Genomic DNA, 7,097 nt, shown 5'->3' with positions numbered 1-7,097 from the left:
TTGCCTCCTGTTCTTCCAACAAGCTGGGAGGATCCAGATCCACATCCCCTTGTCTTGTAGGGCAGTGTGAACAGGGCTTCTTGGCTGCAGCAGGACCTGTCTGCATGGGACATCTCACAGGGGCTGCCCCTTGCATTGTTACCTGTTATCATACGTGAGTGCCACATCCACTTTACTAACTCCTTGCTCCCGAGGTGCTGTTACTGAGAGCAAGTGCTACTTCTGCACACTTTTTCCTTACCACCAAGGCAGCAAACACCTCTGTGAGCAGCAGGGCCCGTGTAGCATCGCTTCCCTGGGGCACAGCTGGGTTATCAGCGAATCACAGAACCAGGTACGTTGGAAAAAACCCTCGGTTCGTCGCATCCAACCCCTGTGTGCACTCAGGCTGCGTGCAGGGGCCGGAGATGCCCCCTTCTAGCCACCCGCAGCATCTCTGCCGTGCAGCATCTCACCGGAGGCTCTCGGCGGGCTCACCCCCGGCTGTCCCCGGGTCACAAGCCCTGGGGCTGCCGCCCCTCGGTGCTGCCGACCCCCGGGGCTCCCCGACGGCCGGGTCCGGGCGCTGTGGGCGGTGGGGCCGTGCCGGGGGCGGAGCGGGGGGCACGGCCGGAGGCGGAGCAGCTCCGCTGGCGGCTCCGGCGCTCGGCGGCGGCCGGGCACGGGGCGAACACGGCAGCTGGAGCCGCCGGGAGGTAAGGGGCTGGGGCTGGGGCTGGGGCTGCTGTAGAGGGGCTGCGGGACTCGGCACCGGGACCCAGCCGAGCCCCCCAGCTGCTGTCCGCAGAGATCCCTCGGTTTCTCGTCCCCGCTCCCGGTGCCGGGAGGGAGCGCTGCGCGCCCCGCTGTAGGGCTGGGGTCGGGGTGCTGCAGCCCCCGGGGTTGGGATGGAGCAGGAGGAAAGGGGGGAGTTACCCGCAATTCCCACTTGTGCCCAGCCCGGTGAGCTTTGCTTTGCTCACCCGCAGCCCTGCCTGCCCGGCTCGGTGCTGCCCGAGGACGGGGGTTTGTAGGAGCCGGGTTTGTAGGAACCTAAACTTCTGCGGTTAGGTATTGCTCGCTCAGAGCAGGCAGCGTTTGCATTGCATTTGGGTGGTTTTCTGTGAGGTCTCTTTGGTTAAGCGTAATTTATTTCTCCCCAATGCTGCTCTCGGCTATTAGCGAGCCCTGCATGCTTGCTGCCTGTGTTTCTGTAATAACAGAAAATGCGAAGGCAATTAATAGGCTCCAGGCACGTATTTCATTGAATAGCCAGTGGCTACCAGAGCTGGTTGGACAGGAGCGTGCTGGAGATGGCTGCGCGCCTGCCTGGGTGTTCTCAGGTCGTGAGCACGGGCTCGCCCTGCATTTTTACCAGTGGGTAAAAGTGAGCGCCTTTATTCTAGAGTTGTCTTAGCGAGATGTGTTCAAGTGCCTCGTGGGCTATGCCAGTGAAATGAGCGTTGTGGTGCTTGGTGCGTTTGTAGGGAGCAGCAGTCGCTGGGTCTCAAAAGTGAGCAGGCTGAAAGCAAATGATAGGAACGTTGCTGGAAGACATAGGTGTGTGCTTTCTTTTTCATAATGGAGGGGGGGGAGAGAGATTTTTTCAAATTTTGGCTGTGTAGGATGGTGTATATGCTTCTCTGTTGTCTGCTTTTTCTGAAGTATTTGTGTAGTACGGTCAGATGATTCAAGCGGCTGACCCTCCCTGGAAGGCAGTTAATATTTCTGTATTTGTTGTGGCCGCAGCGCTGCTTTTGTTGGCGTTAGCTAAAGAACTGTGCAGTGCAGTTGCCATGAATTTAAGTGGAGGGGGATGAGAAGAGGGGAAAGAGGAGCTTTAACTTTTCTGAGACAGCCCAGACTTGCCAGCGAAATGAGGATACAATTTCTGACCGTCCCGCGCTTCCCTCAGAGCAGCCCTTCCCACACAGCGCTTAGCTGGGGAACTGTGTTCCAGCCCAGGAGAGGTGCAGGTGAGCGGGTGGTTGTCTCTTGAGGAGCAAAGGGAGAAAACATCAGCCTGCAGAACAGCTCTGCGCTGGGGCAGGACAGGACCGAGCCCTGGGGTGGGCTGGGGGGCCCCAGCTGGGAGCCCCCAGCCTCGGGGGTGATCCCAAGCGAGGGCTGTGCAGTGCCGTGGCAGCCCCGTGCAGCTGCTGCGTTGGTTCGTACAGCAAGTATGCAATGTTTCCTTTGTAAATCATGGGGAAATCCCTTTATTTTCTCTGGGGCGTAAGGATATGGCATGCTGGGAAGAGCACCAGGCTTGCGTTTCCAGGCTCGCCTAAAAAAGTTAAGAGTGGAGCCCAGCAACTTCACGTCCCCCCAGTGGAAGCCAAGGGAGGCAGAGCGGTGTTTCCTTCTGTTTTTTCTCCCTGCAAGAGGAGTGGGATCGGGGTGCTTGCGTCCTCTCCTCAGCTGATGGCAACGAATGACTATCCCGGCGTGATCTCACTTTTGGCTGCTGTAGCATGTATTATACTTCTCAGGGTGGGGCTGGGCAAAAGGGAAACGGGAATCGTTGTGTGCGTATGAAAATGCTGAGCTATCCTCAATTCTTCTGCCAAGTTGTCTGTGCGTTGTTTAATTCAAATAATTTCATACACGCAGCCTTGCAGGTCTGTTTGAAAAGGCAGAAACAGGATCCGTAACCAGGAATAGCCCTGCGGTTCAGAAAAACACAGCTAGCATCTGTTACCACAACTTCGGTTTGTTCCTCTCCTGGCATCAGCAGGGTGACAGGTCAGTCGGCCAGGTCCGACGTCCTGTGCCAGAGACCCTGGGTGGCCGGTGGTGACCCCCAGAATTGTAACCCCAGCTCCTGCTCGGTGGGACAGGGGAAAGGCTTCAGGCCACCTGGCTGCCCGGGGCTGGTCCCCGATAGCAGGCGGTGGCCGGCTGGTGTGGGTCTCTGCGGGCTGGGTCAGTCTCCTGTGCTCACTGTTTTCAGTGTGACGGAGCTGGCTGGGGTGTTGGTGCTCCGTGTGCTGTAGGGGCAGCATTTTCTCTCCTAGCACCTTTTATCTTCCCTTAATCTATCCCAGGTTGAATACTGTAGGCAGTTGAAGCAGAGCCATTTCATGCTTTGATGTGTGTTTATTGGCTCTAGCTTCTCATTCTCTTGCCTTTTTTTGCTTTCTTTTTTTTTTTTTTTTTCTTTTTAATTAAATTAGCTCTCTCTTTCCCACCCCACCTCCCCAAACAAAAAGAACTAGAGCAGAGGAGGCAAAAAGTGAATTAAATGACTTTTTTTTTTTTTTTTTTTTTTTTTTTTGTGAATGGGTTTTCTTGCCTTCCCCCTGCCTTTCCTGCTGCCTTCTGTAAGATCCCTTCTTAATTAAAATATTATGACTATCCTTATGGTAGCCCTTCACTAGTGGCAAGGATCCTAATTTGACGTCAATGCAAAAATACTAGTTTCTGGCATAAGGGCAGATGACATTTCATCAGCTAGTGCATGCCCATTTTTTTTTTTTTAAACCACAGTGCTAAGACCATATGGGCAGATAATGAGTTTAAGCTGATAAACAGCTTACAGATTTGCCCAAATAAAGGACTTTCTTCCTAGAAGACACGTTTTCCTTTAAAATAAATAATGCAGTTCCTGTGTTTTTATTTAATTATCTCTAGTCCTGTCTGTTCTCACCAGGCTGCAGGAAAACAGACACAACTGCCCTGGAAACAGAAGCTACTGAATTTATGGGGCCGTGGGTCTTAGCTCAGGAAGGACTTGAAACGAGAAGCTCAGATGCTACAAAATTGAGGCTTTAAGTATCTAAATAAACAGATGGTGGTCGAAGTTGTATTCGAAGAGTGTTGTGAGGTAGTGCATAGTTCTTGACATCTTGAAGATGAGTCATTGCATGAGGTGTTTGTAGGTCCAAGGTCTGTCTGGGAGCTATAATTAAATGAGATGAATATCTATACTTCTTGCTGATCCTCTGAGGCTGCTGAAGCAGCCCTTGTTTGTGGGTTTTGTTGCAAGATAAAGGCTACTTTTGCTTTTTTAAGAGTCTCTCTGGCTAAAGTTTATGTTGATCCTCCCCCCAACTTAAACTTAAGCTCTCATCAGTAAAATCAGAGAGAAAGATTTTGGATCTTTTTTTTTTTTTTTTTTTCCTATTAAAAAATCAGAATAGTACAGTGAGTGCTGGGAAGCTGAGGTCTGTAGTTGTGACTTCAAAATAGTAGCTCAAAACCAAGTAATGTATTTGCATGAGAGGGCACAGCCCATGTATCTGTACCCCAAAATGCATAGAAGTGAGCTAGTTAGGATCTGAAATTGCTTATTCCCTTCTAAGCTATTTCATAAGTTCTTTTTCTTTTATTTTTTTTTTAACTTGGAAATTATTTCTAATCTTAATTCTAAATATCAAAGGAAGGAGGAGGAAGAAGTTTGTACAGAAAAATAAGTCCAAACAATGGTATTGTTTCTTATGATGCTTACTCCCTCTAAAGCTTCCTTGAATATTTTGTGTTGTCCATTCCCTCCTCTCCTACCACCTCTCAGCACTCGGAAGATTGCTGGAATTTAATCGTGTTTCATAAGAGGGTATGTTCCAGATGTCCAGACTGGTGCTTTCCGAAGGTTGCTTTTGGTCCTACTGCTGCTTGGACTGTGCCGTTCAGCATCCCTTGTGTCTGTTCCTTCCCTACACCAACCTGTCTTGCTTTCTCATCACCACGGAGTCCTGAGTTTCCAAAATGGTGAATGAACGACCCTATCCCTTAGTTTCTGGCAGAAGATTCAAATGGATTCATCACCTGTTGAATACTCGATGGGTTGTTGGTTTTTTGTTTGTTTTTTTTTTTGGCCTCCACCTCTCACCTTGGACCTAACTCACCCCTTCTCCATTGGTAAAGATCTGTCATGGGCTGGTGTAGTACAAGGTGCTGAGACTGAAAGTGGCCACAGGAAGGCATTGTGTTAATCTTATTTTTGTTAACCACACCAGCCGCTAAAACAGTTTGTCAGCATGTTTTTATTTATAATTTTTTTTGCACAGATAATTCTTAAAGAAACAAATGATTTAAAGATGTTTTACTCTTACAAATTGACCCCATATGGGATTTGCTTCTGTACCTCTGCTACCTTCTGCTTATGTGGATGCTTTGTGTTTGCTGGACTGAGACCAGACTTACAAGATGCAGTGGATGTTACATGACAATTGAGGGTATTTCTGTGGTATATTTTTTTCCCTCACCAGCTTCAGTTTAAAAAAAAAAAAAAAAAAAAAAAAAAGTTGTAGCTGTCCTCAGAGAAGACAGAAGTGGGTTTTTGACCACCACAGGTTTTTAGTACGGGTTCTATTTCTGCATGGGATCCCTTGTAATCCTTCTTGGAGGGACTACACAGATACTACAATTAGAACATCCCTAGAGGTTCTTACCATATTTGTGTCATTTGTTTGTTTTTTGCTGTCAGGATGTTTGCTTTGATACATATTTACTCCAGAAACTTGGTCTAAAATGGAAGCATGCAGCTACTTGATAAATAAATTGAAAGGTCACTGTGGAAATATCTGATCTTGAGCCCAAATGAAGTTCAGTTTTCTTAGACCAGTGTATCACTTGAGGAAGAAACAGAAGATGCTTTGGATGAGATGCAGTAGTAAAACTTCTGTCCATGTACTTGGTATTACTGGCCTTTATGGCCATTAAAAAGGGGCTGCATGATCTCGTGAGTCAGGGCATAGGTCCGGATTTCCTCTGCTCAGCTGTTGATTGAGTGTTTAGTTAGTTAAGCTCTGTTCCTGCCCTTCTCTCTCTCTCATTTTGCTGGCATACAGCTGTGTCAGGACTTCTGAGGGTATCTGCATGGTGCCTGATGTGGTCTGGGGTTTGTCCAGGTTAGTCTTTGGGAAGCGGTGGAAGAAGCATCTCGTTGATCCTGGGGAAGTGGAACCGAACCAAGCTGCTAATGTGAAAAGTCGTGTAGCATAGCAGAGATAATAATAGCTCTTATATCCCTTCAAACTTCTCACTTGAGTCATAAACAGCTTTAAATGAATTTTATGCCGTTCCAGATGTCTGGAAAGAAAGCGGAACAGCTGAGCGGGTCGGGGTGTGGGACCATATGGCCACTTGTTCTCTGTGGTTCAGTGGCACAGCCCCACAGGGGCTTGGGAGCGGTGGCCACTCGGGTTGTGTGTGTTGTGCATTATTCCCATGCCGAGCCTTTCTCCAGCTCTGCACTTCTCAGAAGGCTAAGCAATGAAATTGTAATGCTAACAGCTTTTTTTCATGGCCCGATGCCCAGTTTGAAGAAGGGTGATTTTGGTCATGTTGCTAGACGTACGTATTTATGGCCCCATTTTATCTGTTGAATTTAATCTGTTAGGGTATTTTTAACATTATTGTGGAAACAGTTACTATATTTACTCTTTATGAAAAGCGCAGTGTAAGACGGTCCACGAGGAGGGAGTTCAGAGTAATAAAGATTGCACCAAATGATGGTGTCTACGCTTCTTCAGGGAAAAAAAAATGGACTAAATGAGCTGACTGGCAGCTTGCCTGTTCGTGAGACATGGCCCTCGCAGGGCACTGAACTGGAACGCGGTATGCTGGGAAAGCAGCGATAGGATTTGTTCTTGGCTCGCTTGATGGCACATCTCGTTTTCTTGGGGAGTGAAGAGAACCAGATCTTCTTGTGCACGGAGCTGTTACGCCTGGCCTGGGCTGGTTTCTCAGACCTGCTGAGAACCTGTTTCTCATGGAAGTCTCTGGGACCTGTGGGTGCCTTTCAGCCAAACTTGCAAAAGCCTGCTGCCAGGGTAAATGGGAGAGCAATACGGAAACTCAGGTGGCATCTAGAACAGACATGCATTAGAAATAATGGAGAATGAAGGACTGAATGTCCCAAAAAGCTCTTAAGAGGGCTGGATTGGGATGTGATGTATTTTTGAACCGCTGGGTTCTTGATCCTGTTAATGTCAAGGGGGATTCTCAGAGCCGCCTGAAACGAGGCGCTTATCTTGTGTTGATCAACAAAGCTTTTGCTTCCTATGGGAACATGGCTGAAGCACAGACATGTGACAAGCATCTTCTGGAGCTGCACCACACTGTTTTCCAGAATGAGATGCAGGAAATGCTGGGAGTTACTTCTGCAAATGCTC

General features: G+C 48.5%; 1 protein-coding gene across 3 annotated transcripts in view; it reads left to right on the top strand.

Annotated features, from left to right (window-relative positions):
- Window positions 1-612: 612 nt before the first annotated feature.
- Window positions 613-7,097, top strand: part of TSPAN18 (tetraspanin 18) — a 109,774-nt gene continuing 103,289 nt past the window's right edge. The window contains exon 1 of one of the 3 annotated variants that reach the window (XM_084520349.1): window positions 613-695. The gene's annotated coding sequence lies outside the window, so the exon portion shown is untranslated. Of the gene's footprint in view, window positions 696-1,471; window positions 1,540-7,097 lie in introns of those variants that run through there. The other 2 variants (XM_084520351.1, XM_084520352.1) reach the window with 2 other exon arrangements.

Source organism: Aythya ferina, assembly GCF_964211825.1.
Source record: "Aythya ferina genome assembly, chromosome: 5".
In the NCBI taxonomy this organism is placed as follows: Eukaryota; Metazoa; Chordata; class Aves; order Anseriformes; family Anatidae; genus Aythya; species Aythya ferina.
The sequence above is the reverse complement of the archived record's forward strand: the minus strand, read 5'-3'. Positions and strand labels throughout refer to the sequence as shown.